Below are 14,050 nucleotides of genomic sequence, written 5' to 3' on the forward strand. Positions count from 1 at the left end.
GCGCGGGGAGGGGGGTGCAAAACGAATTTTAAGGGAAAAGAGTAAGGGTTCTTGCAAAACCTTATATTCTAACATATTGACCTCACTTAAAATGGATTCGATCTCCCTGGGCTCTTTGGTGATTGCTGTTTTAGTGGGGAAAAGAAATAGCTTTGCACGCAGAGGTGAGAAAGAGGGTGGTACAAGCTCCCGTGTTACTGCAACAATTGCTTTCTTACAAGATGCTTTATGAATGAGGCATTTTCCCTCCCAGACGTGCACTTGTTTTGGCATATGATGATAAAATAATGCAGAATGAAAGGAGATGTATTTCAGCTTCGAATTTTACCGTCTGGATACACTGTGAATATTCCCAGTGGATAAAGTTTCATGCATTTACTGTTTCTCAATTCTAGCAGCCCAGCTCCTTTCTCCAGCTCTATTTTAGTATTATCATGAAATAAAATCTGGAATCCATTGTTGCATCTTCCTAAAAGCAGTGAAAAATCCCCTGGGGATAGTAGTGGATGAGATAGGTCTCTAAATTTAGTGAAGGTACAAGCTCCTCGTTTAAACAAAGTAGTTAGGACCTTTGCAACAGCCCTGGAAGATAAAGATACAGATGTTATTCCGAGGGACTTACAAATAGGATCCATTCAAATCTCTTGGACTCTTCAGTTTTGCAACTCTCTACCCTGCCGTGGGGCCAATGGGAAGGGTTGGGATCTTAGGAACCTGCGGAAAGCTTAGTTCAGAGTGAGGTGGAGATTTAGGGAGCTGGTTTCAGATCTCCAGGAGGGCCCAAGCAACGGGTAAGAACACACCCCAGCTCCTACCCCTTGCTCCTTTTCGGGCCTGTGGGTCTGCAGTGCCCAGTCCTAGACAAAGTTGAAAGGAGCACAAAGGCCGGGAACAAGACCATATGGAAAGTGTAGACACTCATCTTTGCCCTGTTCAGAAGCCCGTGCCTTTGACTGAGAGCCTGGACACTTGCATTAGATGTGTTCTGATTGCACAAGGCCGGGAGAAATCACACTGAAAACCATCGTCTCCTTTCCTTGCAGGGCAACGCGCCCCACGCGTGTGACGTTCGAGAGACGCGATGGATGCGCCTTGCTCTTACTGTGCAGGTCCTGAGAGCATGTGGGCCACTCGCGCCCAGTCGTTTTGAGGACATAGAAATCAGCCGCTGCAGGGGCCGCCGGCAGCAACGGCCCATCTCGCTCTCGGTCTCACCCTAAGGGCTAAGGCGACCGAGAAAGCCCCCGTTCTCCAGTAGGTAAAGAGGCGGCGCCCCGCGGCCTGCAGGGGGAGTGGGGGCCCGGCGCTGCGTAAGCCCTTTGCTACCAGCAGCCACCCTGGGCGCCCACACCCAGAGGGAAGTGGCTTAGAAATGTCCAGGGAATGGAAGCTTCCCTCTCTTCTCCTCTTCCAGGAAGGAAACTCTCCCCACCTCATGCTCCTAAAGGGGGCGGGGGTTGGAATGAGCCCACTACCCCCTCTCCTTCCCTCACTTCTTTCATGTAGGACCCCAGCTCCCGTGCTTTCGTTAGGCAGGCCTGCTACGTTTATCTGATAATTGAGTTATTAAAAGATTTGGTTTCCTTGGGCTTATAAATCAATAAACAGTAGGATTAACGCAAGAGTTTGCCTTTTAAGTCAAGGAAAACGTTTAAGGCAAGACCCTTTGAGCTTTGTTTTTAAAAAAAACAGGTGAGTTGCAGCTCTCTGCCCCACCCCGGCACTCCTTGAACATTTTAGCTCTGCCCGCATGCCCCCTTCTAAATGCTTGGTCCCAAATCAAAATAGGTCAAGATAGAAAGGAGTCAGGATGTGTCAGCGGAGCTCTCTCACTTCCACTCTGCAAGTTCTTTTAGAGGTTCTTAACATCTCCAGATCATTGTCTGCCCAACCCTACCTCCTTCCTATATGTAGTTGGTCTCTGGGGGTCAAGGAAAAGGCTGTTTTGGGTGAGGATTTAATCATGAAAGGTCTCCTTTTTAACTTCTACCCCTAAATGGGAAGTACATCTGTCTCCTTCTCTCCCCACCCCCAAATTAACTTGCCTTTTCTTTCCTTCTTTCTGGCCTCCCCATCCTTAGCTTTCTCCACCCCCACATAAAGAACCGAAGAGGCTTTCAAAGGCCTGATTTGTTTTCTTTGGCCAAGGAAAGCACTTTCTCTCAAGCAATTATATCATATCCTATGAAAACTTGGGTAGAATGGAAAACCCGAAACCCCGAACTCATCAACACACTGTTCTACTGGTACAACGCGTTCCTAGTTAGAGTGTTTATAGAAAATTTGTCATCACATCTGATACCCTGTACGTGTAATACATTATGTGGAAAGGAAATAATAATCTTAAACCATCTGATGTTGCCTCAAGAGCCCAGTGTTCTCCCTCCTTTGCTGATGTATATTAAATTATTGGCATAGAGAAATACTGAAATTTGTTTTTTTTTTTAAACGGAGTGAATACTATCCTTTAAATGCCCAAATCAACTCCTCTTTTGAGTTGGTCTTAATTCGCTATCACTGTTTTTTGCCACACAATCAAGAAATATCAATCTATTGACTCTTCATGAGAAGAGCTCTGGAGGGTATCCATGTTAAGTTTGTATATATTTATTTATGCTTAATTTAATGGGAATGTGTAAATATGGCGAGCAAGTAGTTTGGGATTATTTATCTGTGAATCTATACCTCTGTGAATGGGTGGTTAAAAAAAAAAACCGCTTGATCCTAGGTAGAATCTTATCTGACTTTTTCTGTTCTTTATAGACAAGCTGTTATGGTACTGGGTAGAAATTGATTTATTGTCCAGTGTTGACCTGATTTACATAAATAAAAAGATTGTTGTGTTTTTGTTGTGTTCTCATCTTCAGTTTCTTAAATATAGATATTGTTTAATTCTACAGACTGAAAAGACATATATAGAAAGAAGCTTTCTTTTTGCTCCCCCCTTAATGAAGCACATACAGCATTTTTGCTATAACAGAAATACAATAAATAAATTTTGCTAATCAGAAAAACAAACACTTTTGTTTTCACTAGGTGTTTTTTATTTTTAAAAATTCTAAATTGATACTTCTCTCTCATTATCAACCCCAGATTTGTAATAAAAGCTCACGTTAACTGCATCTTTTGGTTTGTTTTGCCCTCTGATAAATGAAAAGTCAAATTTACTTCCCAGGTAACTGAATAATTCTGGGTTCAAGTTAAAGATGACCTGCCTTCTTCCCTTGGTAGTGGGGTGGCAGATTGGTATAATATTCTTAGAAGATGGTGCAGGAAAGTAATCTCCTAGGTGTGGTGTGGGCTTCTATACCCCACTACCTGGGATCTAGAAGAGTCAGCTGTGCCATTTCAGGACTCAATCTAACCCTGACTTCATCAGCAAAACAAGGCCCTCCAAAAATAAACAAAAAGACTCCCTTCACCAGGAAAAGAGTTGTATATGTCTTAGGAGGTTGTCTCTTACCTTAGGCCCAGAGGCTGCCTAGGGAAGTCAACTTTTCTCATTTGACTTAATGGGCTTCAGTCCAGTTCTGATAAGCCACATGACTAAATATCTCAATCTGTATTTTATCCTAAGGCTGGGATATCTTTCCGGAGGCCAGGAAAGGAGACTCATCCGAGATGTTATGCTGTTTGGGCAAGTCCCTGCTGCTATTAGGGTCTAGTGGTCTTTACCTGTAAAATTTGGGCCTTTTAAGGTTCTTTCCTTCAACATTGCATACTTAATTATAAAAAGCAGAAAGAGCAACATGTATATACACTTAAGGAGAATCGGAAACATTAGATCATGATCTCAAACTATATGACAGTGCTTAGTATATAGCTGGCACTCAATAGTGTATATCCCATACAAATGTTCTGTTTTTCAAGTTGATCTTTTTCATTTGGACTCCCCTATAACAAATCCAGAAGCACAATGGGATCTGTTATGTGAGATTTTCCTCTTCTTAGTAATTTAAAAGGGGGCATTATTATGGCTAGAATTATAAACAATGAAATAAAAGAAAACATGAAAAAGGAAGGAAAATGGAAAGTAGCAAGGAAGCAAAGAAAACCAAGGGAAGTGCAATTATAAGAGTGCATGCAGTTCATTTAGCTTAATAGAAAATATGTATATGCCTTAGTCTATGCTCAATTGTGTTACACTGAGTTTCCTTTTCATTTGCTTTGCAGAGTGTGGGGTTGGATACCACTGGGATTATACAAAGGAAATTGTGGGTAATTTTCATATCCTATGACAGAAGACTAGCAGTAGTCCTAAATAAACAGACAAGTAGTTTATTATCCCACAAGTAAACTCCAGACCACCACTCCACTCCCACCACCACTTAGCACTGAGAATGTTCAAGACATTCCTTTAGTAGGTAAAACCCAAGGTCCTGAGGAGGTCGAACTCTAGGAAAAGAACTGGAGGAAAAAAACCTAGAAGGAAAAATTGGAAAAGGGAATAATAAGGGGTTGGAAGTTGGAGACATCCTTGTCCAACAAAAGGGCCCTGGGCTGCATGTCACAGATCTCCAGTCACTCTCTTATGAGGTTATGGAAACAACAAGGAAAGAGATATAGGTAGAAAAGCCAGGCGGCTGACTAGTCCTGCAAGGGGTCTCTAGGTGATCCTTTGGAGCTGTCACGTCACTGCGGCCCCTGTCGGCCAGGAACGTGCCTTCCCAGGTGAGCGGCCTACAGTGCCCCAGAAGAACCACCTGACGCCCAATATTAACAGTTTAAGAGCTTGATTAAAAATAATGCTAAGAAGAAGATTCATTTTTTTATGAGACCACATTATTTTTCCTCATTTGTGAACAGCTCCATGGGTTCTTCCCCCAGAGACCCAGGCGCGAGAGGTAGGAATCACCAGCGAGTTGCTGGCCTGGGGACAGGCTCCTTCTAGAGGACGCTTTTGGCTCCCCAGCGCAAGCTGTCTTCCATGCTTGGACTTTAAGGCGCGGTTGCCTGTCATGTTGAAACCTCAGAAATTAAACGTGCAGCTCACAAGTCCATTAATTTTAGCTTCCCATTAATCTATTTATAAGTGAGCCAGCGCTGGCTCTATAAATACAGTCCTGTAAAACTCAACTCTTTCTCATAAATCTTCCATGTTGTTTATTTATATGTATTCCCCGGTCCTCTAAAGATCCTCGTGCAAACTTAAGGAAGACTCGGGCAAACTCGACCTGTGGCGGGGTGCGCTTATCCCTTCTCTCCCTTCCCACTAAAATTGTGGCCTTCTGAGGAAAGGAAAGAACTGCGCGCAAATGGGAGGATGGGATAGAAAAGGGAAAGTGAAAACTATCTTTTCTTCTTGAGTCTCTGTCTTGTTTTTATTCCAAACCTGCACTCTCCATATTCCCCATCACAAGTTTCACGTTGATTTATACCATCATAAACAGCATTCTTGCGATTGTAGCTTCTCTCATAGCTTGGGGTGAGTTCCCTGGCAGTCCGTACTTTAAAATCAGACCTCATAAATAATCTCATGGGCTTCTTCAAGATGAGATCAAATGTCTTTCCCTGTTCACTTTCCTAGTTTGGGACCCTCCACGTCTTTCCCCGAGGTCCTAGGTTGGCTTTCTCCCAGATTTACAGAAACACCGCCAACGGCAACTTGGGCGCTCCGCAGGAGAGTAGTGACATACCCCGAGGAGCTTCTGTGGGTGCGCGTACCACGTGTGCACCGCCTCAACCTCGGTGGAGCCCACGCACACCACGCTGGCTGCGGCATCTTTGCAGGCTCTGGGGCTTGTCCATCAGGGTGTAGACAATAGCGCACGCGCGGACGCCCACGCACGCGCACACACGCACGCGCCACGGCGCCTCGGGGCGTAACCCCAGCTACCGGGACTGCTCTGGGCGCTGTCGGAGTTTCCAGGGTTTCTGTTGTGCGACCCCGGGGATCAAGGTTAGGGGTCTGCAAATCGCAGTGGCGTGGGCAGCCTCCCCACCCCCCTTTTCCAAAGCTTCTTATGCTCAGCTTGAGGGAGCAGTTTTGTCACAGAAGTTCAACGTTTCATGCTGGGCACAATCCATTAAGGTCAGGTGGCGATTTTTCGCCCACTTGTTGAAAACCTATCGGTTTTTCGCTTTTTATCTTTTCTCTGAGGGGCTGCAGCTTTCTGGAGCAGACTCAGACGAAAGGCATCCAGGCCCAACTAGGGATCACACCTGCTGCCGAGAGAAGCCTTTGCATAAAAATGCTCTTTAAATTTTAAAAAAAGCAGCATAATGGCCGGTGGACTTACCAAAGCATGACTAGCCCACACCGCAAGGAAGGCAGCTATGACAGTCATCTGTAACTCGACCAGTCAACGTTAACATGTCTGTTCGCAAAGATATTAGCAAACGTTTCGAGAAGGTGTCCAATGTCATTAGCCAAAGCATGTTCACCGAACCATTTGCTTTTTTTGTAAGGAGCACATTGTCATGGGATGTATGCATGGACTATTTTGGGGTGCATGTGTCAGGGTTTGTCTCCTTTCACGGCCAAATGTTCCAAGTTGTACAGACACTTATAAAAGGGCTAGCAAAAATAAGCTGACGCATGAGCAGTGGCATACGGAGACGTGGGAAGAGGAGGTTTCCTGGGACTGAGAGTGTACATGCAAGTCAAGTTAGTCTTCTATAGGGTGGAAATTTCCCAATTCTTAGGGTTCTATTATGGTGACTGGTATGACGATCTAGCCCACCCAAGGAGCCCTTGCGCTCACTGAGTGAACCCTGGGGTCCTGAGGTCTGGAATTCAGAGCCTCAATTAGAGGCCAGACACACCTGATTGAGCAGAAGAGCTGGTGGCTGTTGGTTGGGGCAAAGAAAGAGGGATGTGTAAGTCGAGTTTCTGAGGAAATGGGATTTTAGTTAGTTTCTGCACAGTGATAGATTTCACTTCTAAGCTGTCGACTGCTTATTCTAGATTTGGAAAGGGGCAAGAAGAGTAGAATGAAGTAGATGGAAAAATCCAAGCCTAAGCCAAGAAAACAAGCATAAAACCAAACCAAACCCATTTCTCCATTGGATAGTTCTCATTGAACAAACAAAGAATAAACACATACAAAAAAATGTCAGTGTTTTGACATTTTGAGATGAAAGCATCTTTGTTTTGGACCCAGATGAGTTTTGTGTGAATGTAACCATCTTTGATTTTGTCAAGTAATTAGGTGAAAGACCTTTTTGGGTGATTGTAGTTAGGATAGCTTACTGCCCAAGCAACACACATACACAACACACACACATACACACACACACACAATGGAACTCACCACTATTCAGACTAAACAAAAAACAGCCACAGTAAAGCAGTGTTTACCAATATGAATTTTCTTTGGCTGGGGAGTCCCATGTGTTAAGAAGGAATTTTTTCTTCATTTCTTCATTTCTTAGATGTTAAGGGTCTTTCCTTCTATATAGAATTCTTTTGGCTAGATATTCTTAAAAATAGGAATTACCAAGATTTGAGGCAACACTTATTCTTTCTTGTAGGTTGTTACACACTATCTCTTATCCTGATTTTAGGAACTCAGTAGAAGGGGCCTGCATTAAACCTGTCAACCAAATGGGTCCCGTAAATGATACATTCACTTTTACATTCAATATGAATATTCTTTTCTTCTTCAATGATAAGGCCCAGTCAAGACAATGGGGCCAAATAATCCAGAGAAGGATCAAACTGATCTGGGTACTTGTGACCTTTTACCCTTCCTTTAATTCCTTTTACCCTTCCAGTGAACATCTGTGTTTGGTGGCCAATGTCTGAAAGTAATAAAGACAATTAGAGCATTTTATTTTTTCTTGAAGGGGGTTGGGTGTGAGTGCAGAGAGGTTAAATCTCTGTTGATGACACTGCTTTGCAAGATGAAACTGAGGAATAACTTCCACTAAGCCTTGCATTTCACAAGGAGTAGAGTGTAGTAAGTGTGTACACTGAAGCTCCAGATAATCCATATTGCTCCTTTCTTCCTCATCTTTATTTGTCTGTGGGCATTTTTTTTTCATTTGTTACCTTTATACTAGGAAAAGAGGGTGAAGTCCACTTCTCTCTAGAATATTCTGGGTTTTCTTCTAGCTATAAAGACTGCTGAGTTAGGTTCTTCAATATTTTATCACTCTCCCATCAATTTTGTGAAGACCCTCTCTCTCTCTCCCATCGGAAACAAACCTCAAATCAAACAAAATCCAAACAACTGAATAAAACACAAACACCCACAACATATTAATTTATTGAAAAGTACTTCAGCCTTCAGTGTGTAAAACTGCAAAATCAACTATCTTGAGTCCAGTTGAAAGGGTCAAAGATCTGAAAGAATAAGATATTCCAGAGATAACCAACTAGAGAAATTTATGTCCAAAACAAATGTCAGAAGAGGAGTGAAATGACACTTTTTCTCAGTACGTGTTGTCCCTGTGGCCTCTGCTGAGGGGTTTTGATGATCCAGGGATTGCTTCTTATAAAGGACACACCTCTAATTCTAAGTGAGCAAAGTTATCACATATGCATGCATGAAACTATATAATGATTTGAAACTCTTGGGTGAAATTAAAGGTTGAAAAGTGACAAAATATCTCAAGCACTGTATCTCTATTGTCACCTCCTAGAATCTCACTCCTAGTGAGTGTTTTTTTTTTTTTTTTCCTAATGAAGATTATTTGGGAAAGCCATCTTATTTTTAATGTTCTAGAACTTGTAGATAGGGCCGTATCTAAGAAGCAGAGCATGAAAACAGAGCATGAAACCTTAAGTAGAGTTTTCCTGTCACTTGGATACCGGATGGCTTCCCTGTATGTCATCACTTTAATGTGTACACAGAAACATGAGTTTGCAGCTGAATGGTTCTACATTTAATCACATATGTGCACAAGCACATGCAGATGACTGTTTTCACTCATCATTTCTCCCTGATGTTAAACATGTGTTGGGAATTTTGGAACTCTGACTTCTCCAGATCATATTTGTGACTTTGTTCTTACACATGCAGTTTAGAAACCTACAAGGTGATAACTAGGTTATTCTTCCCCCCCCCTTTTGCTGTTAATAACTCTGTCCTTCTTTCCTCTTCCCCACTGACTCCCCCCTCCCCAGCATTCTGTCAAGCAATAGGCTGTAAAATAGTTATCCAGACCAGCAGCCAGGCAAGTGCCATTTGAGAGTAATTTCTGCCCCAAGCATTTAGCCCAGGGCAAAGCAAGCGTGCTCTCTAACTGATCAACCTGGATATTTCATTATTCATTAATTTACTGTTTAACCAAATCCCACTCATTATCAGAGGCAACGCTTGGCAGAGCCCAGCGAACAGTAGCAGTTGGTGTCAGGCGTGGAGAATTGGCCCATTTGATCCTGGGCTGTTTTATTATTCAACACCACTGACTGAGAAAAAGGTCCATGAATAATAAAGAGCCAAAGCGTGTTTGAACTGAGAAGCATGACACAGCCTTACAAAACAGCAGTTAGAAAATTAAAGGCAAGGTGGCCCAGACTTTGCATTTTTTATCTTGGCTGTGGGCACAGACATTTATATCCCTACATTGTTTTCAATGATTTTTTTTTTTTAAGTCCTTAAGACAGAGGCATTTGTTTCAGTGGCACTCTTTCAAAAACAGGCCATTGAAGAACTCAGGAGCAAACTTACACAGCAAGAAACAAACATGCCTCCAGATGGGAACTTGAAAACATAATTTCTAACCTTATAATCAGTTAGGTCCTTTGTGGCCCTTCTCAGCTAAGGAGAAGATGTGGGTGATTTTAATTCTTTGGACCTGCCATCATCTATACCCTATTTTGTTTAATAATATAATTTAGGATGCCAATCAAACACATGTTATATTTCTTTTCTGTTTCTTGACAAATCTTTGGATCCAAAAGCACCTGGCCACAAAGGGCATAAACAAGAGTTTATGGGCCATGTAGATAATATTTAAAATCTTATTAACTTCAGAGAAGGAATTATGAAATACATATGGATGGAGGGACAATTTACACTACTTCAGTAGCAACTTTTCTGAGTTTACACAGGTAATAATGGTCATAAATTCTCTCATGCTTCCTTTAAGTTTATAAGTAGGCAATTGAATTGAATATACCTGTTAGATTCCTTGATGGTGGGCTTCAAAGTACCCTGTCTTTAGAACCAAACTGTTTTGTCAATTTACCCATGCATTTTTTTAATCCTCTGATTTATAGTACTTGAATAAGTATGATGGGACCTACAACAGCAATAATATGGTATCTTTTGTATGTTGCTTTCTACTGCCTAGTAGCCTATCTATTTTATGCACATGCAGCTTTATTTAGGCAGAGGTATAGCATGAGCTGTGGCCTTTTCATTCAAATAAAAAATAGTTATAGAGGAAAGAAGTTTAGGGATCAATAAAATCTATGTTGACTGCCTATACTCATCAAAATTTTGTATATATATATATATATATATATATATATATATACAAATATATATATATATACATATGTGTGTGTATAACTCTTATATATATGTATATATAAATAATTTTTGTATATATACATATGCATATATATACATATATATACATATGTGTGTGTGTGTGTGTGTGTGTGTGTGTGTATGAAACTTTTTTTTCAGGATTATTTGTAACTTATCCAGGTAGAACTTCCTCATTGCTAATATATTTAGAGTGACATGTGAAAAGGTGGTATAGGAAGATTGAACTTGAAATGATTTTTATATATTAATTTTTTGTGGCACTGAGGATCAAACCCAGGGCCTTGTACATACTAGGCATTAACTATATCACTGATCTACATACCCAGTCTCACCTCAAGTGATTTTTAATGTTAGCATTGGTAAACGTAGTTTGGAAATACCAGGTAGATGCTTAGTGTTGTCTTACCTCATGACATTCTCTGGCTTGCTTTGGATGCATTGGGAAACTATTGCTAATATGCTGAATTTATTGTTAGCGTGGAAAGCATTTTTTTTAACATTACCATTCCAACCTCTTCATCTTAAAGTAACTTAGAGAATTTCATATCCAACTTCATGTCTGTACCTCCTGACAGAACTGCAATTAGAACTCTGAATCTGAAGTGCCCTTTCCCCTTAGAGCTTCAGTTTTTATTTTAGATAACAGTGTCAATTTTTCTACATATGTTTCTGTAGTTTTGAAGAAAGAAAGCTTAAAAGTATTCAGATCTCATAGGACTGAAATTCAGTATTTTAAAAACAGATATTGGTATCACAATTTTTGGCGTACTAAGGAGAGGATGAAAATAGTTTTTCTAATTTGGTTGGGATTGTAAGGTCAGGGTAATAAGATAATAACCCCATGGTTTCCCTTTCCAATATGGTAGACCAGGATGTCCACTTATTATTATAAATTAAAGTAAACATAAGTTACTGTAACTGTGAATGTGGTTGAAAATTACGACCAATAAATATAATGTTTTTACTTTTAGGATCATGCTATCCTTCATAGAATCATGAGAACTCCACTTTTAAGTATGGCCATATATGAACAATTCCCAAAGTGAATATTATTGAATAATATCAAGCAATCCATTCACTTGAGAACCACATGGTCCCCGTTCTTTCTCTCCTAGCCTTGTTTCAGATTGAGATATTAATTTTTTCTCCAAGTGCGGTGAGATATGGGACTCTCAAATTCTTTGATACCATTTTCAGTTCTTGGGATTTAGAACTTCAAATGGTTGGGAAGAGCAGTGCATGAGAAGAACTCATCTTCATAGACACTGAAAAACAGACACACTTGGAAAGTTGGATGGGGGAAAAAAATAGCGTTTTTCTAGGGACAAACAGGCCCAGTGTAAATGTCATATCACCCGAGAAAACTTTCCTTTCTAACTTCTTTACCTCCTATTATTATTATTTATTTTTAATTTCCTGCCCATGGTTTTTGATCCTGACTATGTATTAGAATAATCTAGGGAGAGTTTATAAAAACATCAGTGTTGAGGTCCCATCCACTGATTTATTTGATCTGAGACATGGATATTGCTTCAAAAGAATCCCAGGTGATTCTGATGTGCAACTGAGATAGTTTTCATGTTCTCAGAGCTTATTGCATAACGTGGCACTTGTTCATTTGTTCTATAGTGTTATAATGTCTCTGGCCACTTTGTATTATAAATTTCAAATTTAAAAACTACATCTTAACCAACTTACATAAAACATGACATATAGTAGTTGCTTATTCATTCAACAGATTCTTCTCTCTCCCCAACATAGTTTTACCTAGCAGTCTCTAAATTCTAGAATCTAAAGATATATCTATAAACAGGATGGACCTGGTTTTTACCTTGTAAAATTTACAGTATTTTTGTCCTTAAGGACAAGGATGTTGTTTGTGCATTTGCAAGTCTACCTAAGGTTAGCTGATTGTTCACCAAGAGGCATAATAGCACAACAAATAATTCTTGGGTACCACCTCTGTGTCATTCAACAGACTAGGCTTTGGCTACATTTAGGGAGATGAACCAGGTAGCAGGGGTGTTGGTTTGGGAATATTGTTTCTGTTCTTAGGACTGGCCCATGGCATGTTTCCTAAATCCTGTACAGTTGTGAAAGTTTCATTAAACTTCACTTACTGATACACACATACACATACCACAAAGGTTTGTAAATCTAAAAGATTTCTAAAATACGGTTTCAAATCCTAACTCAGTACTCTTGATAAGCAGGCATTTATAGATTCCTTTATTTTACTTAGCTTGGTTTCCTAGGACACAATATATTTTTCAGGTAATGATTATTCAAGTTGATTAACTTGAAACCTGGATGTTTTAGTATAGTATGCCTCATTAACATTTCCTTTCAAATCAAAGGTAAGTATGCATTATATAGAGAAGATAATTATAAAAAATTTGCATTTCATTTTATGAAGTACTTCCTTTAGCTTAAAAAAAAACATCATCTGTTTTGATTCTTGCAACAAGTCTGAGATGGAAAATCACCTCCTTTGATTTTACAGAGGAAGAAGTCTAAGCTCAAGTTGAAAGTCAACCTCAACTTTTAGGATATGGCAGAGCTGATAAGATCCTTAGTTCTCCTATCATTTCAAATTTCTGTAATTACAATTTAAATGTAGGCATGTGTCTATACACTTCATGTGAGTATAAAGTACTAAGTTTTTCAAAGTACTTGAAAGGCAAAAACAACAAAGACAGCATAAATGATAAACAGCTTATTAATTTACCTTACCTAAACAAAGATGTGCATACATTTGTGAAAGTTTGAACTATAGAATATTAAAAATGATGCAGCCTTTCCCTTTTCAAGTATAAAAATAAATGGGCCTGCAATAATTAAAGATTCCTTTCAGAGGATTTTATTTTATTTTATTTCATTTCTTTCTTTTCTTTTTTTGAAAGGAACGAACTTGACTTTAATATATTTTCAGCGGATTTTAGAGTGCCTACTTTGATTAATATATAAGAATGCTGTTAAGTATACTTACAATTATCCATGTATAAAGGGTGCTCCCCACGTGCTTGAGGATACTAAAAACAGTGTGTTCTCTTTAAGAGTTTATACATTCTCTCTATAATCTTTATTTGTACTACTGATTTTTCAGTAAGTTTTTTCTACATTGATATGATAAAGGCAAGCTTCTGCTTAGTCAGACTTTTAGTAGATCAGAAATTCCAGTGTGAGTGAATGTAAATTAACAAGATTTTATATTATTTGCAAATTAATAGGTTTTACACCATATATCTGCCCTTACATACATGCATAACCTTTTTAATATATATGTTTTATACATTTAAAAGTATCTGTAGAGCTACTGATTTATCAATGAACCTAAGATGTTTCAAATTATTTTATAGCTTCTTAGCATAGATTTGCCTTAGTCCATCTGTAGCAGGGGAAGAAAAATTCTGTTTCCTTAAGTCCTTTTATGAGGGTGCCAAAAGGTATGAAAATATGAAGCCATTTTAATAGCCAGGCTCTTTGAAACTACCAAGCACACACAGTGTGCATGCTAAGTTCAATCACACTGATGGATTTACATGTAATGTCTCAATTCCAGACTCCCTCATTAGTGCAGTCAATCTTGAAGTTCTCCCCGGTGA

The sequence above is a fragment of the Spermophilus citellus genome (assembly GCF_964194105.1).
Source record: "Spermophilus citellus genome assembly, chromosome: 5".
In the NCBI taxonomy this organism is placed as follows: Eukaryota; Metazoa; Chordata; class Mammalia; order Rodentia; family Sciuridae; genus Spermophilus; species Spermophilus citellus.